Source organism: Orycteropus afer, unplaced genomic scaffold (genome assembly GCF_000298275.1).
Source record: "Orycteropus afer afer isolate SDZICR_OR568_19922 unplaced genomic scaffold, OryAfe1.0 scaffold00154, whole genome shotgun sequence".
Classification (NCBI taxonomy): Eukaryota; Metazoa; Chordata; class Mammalia; order Tubulidentata; family Orycteropodidae; genus Orycteropus; species Orycteropus afer.
This window is the reverse complement of record NW_006921741.1, coordinates 4,798,895-4,800,432: the sequence shown is the minus strand read 5'-3', so window position 1 is coordinate 4,800,432 and position 1,538 is coordinate 4,798,895.

Sequence of the window (1,538 nt, the reverse complement as noted above, 5' to 3'; positions counted from 1 at the left end):
TAATAATAGCTATAATTTATTGAATACTTACTTGCTGACTTTTTTTTTCCACAGAAAGAGATTGAGGCCCAACTAGGTTATATAAATTGTGAAATATTATTCATAGACATTTGAAACTGAAGTTAGGATGGCTTCATAACTTACATGTTTTCCAGTAAAATACCTAGCTTAGCAAGTCCTTTAACAAACTATATTCTGGAAATACACTGTCCATAAATGGGAGGGTTGAGTGAAACAGATTCCACTGGACAAGATTAAAATATTTATTTTTATATGTCCTTTTGGTTTCAGAAGAATTTCAAGTGGCTCAGTGAGTGAATATATATTCAATACATTTTTATTTAGGAGATACCATTTTCTAGAGACTGTTCTACATGTAGTACATACTGTGGTTAACAAAACAGACACAATTACTTCCCACATGGGCCTCAAGGATACAAAAGAGAGAAACCTATCTTTTTTAAATTTAAGAGCTTGAGATAATTTATTAGGAAATGCTCAAGGAATTAGTTGCTCCTACAGATATTCACATCATTCTTTGTCACGAATAACCATAGTTTGTGGTTCTTTCTTGTTTGAATGGCTCATTATGATAGGTCCACTTCAGACTTGTGAAAATTGGACCTCTTTCTCATAATAATTCTGGAAGCATTTCTTGGTTCTTGGGGAAATTACATTCTCTTCCTGAATTCTCATCTATCAATTTCAACTGTGAGTCTCTATCTTCATCATTATGTGAAAAAGGGACAAATTCTGCTGTTCTTTAGTTTGAAACAAATTCAGACTATGAAGTGTCATACTGTGTTAATGGCAAAAATGCTGCTCGAGGGGAAACATTATTCAGAAAGGGCTTTGTATAAACAAAAAACACAAAAGAAAATACAATTACTAAGAACTGCAACTGATTAAAAAAAAGACTGTTTCCCCAGAAAAAGATGCCAAATGAGCATCTGTATCACTCTTAACTCTTTTTCTTTTCTTTTTTATTTTTAACTTGTTTCGTCAATCTGGAATTGGCTTTGTTATGGCTAAATGGAGGGCTCAGGCATTGGAATAATGAGATTCAGATTCTTTCATCTACACTTCTGGTTCTAAAGAGTCAAAGCTATTACTCTCTGATGAGTGTTCAGTGATCTGTGCAAGATGGGTCTTAGTCCAGCTTCTTGCAGGCAAATAGATAGATCAGTAAAAAGCTGACAAATGGTAGGAAAGGACAATATCATAAGCTAGGTAATTAACAATTTTGTTTTTAGAGAAACCCAGGGCTGACTAGGCATAGAGATTAAACTCTTAGCCTTGGAAGCAAACAGAAATAAACTAACAAGGCACCAGGGGAAATTTTTTTTTTATTTTTATTGTGATTTGGGTGAAAATTTACAGAGCAAATTCACTTTCCATACAGCAGTTCACATACACTTTGTCTCATGGCATTGACCACAATTTACCACAATGCAACAGCTCCCTTCCTACTTCCTCCCCATAGTTACCTCTTTCCAGTGTCCATCCCTCCATGCACTCCTGCCTCCTGAGCTGTCTCC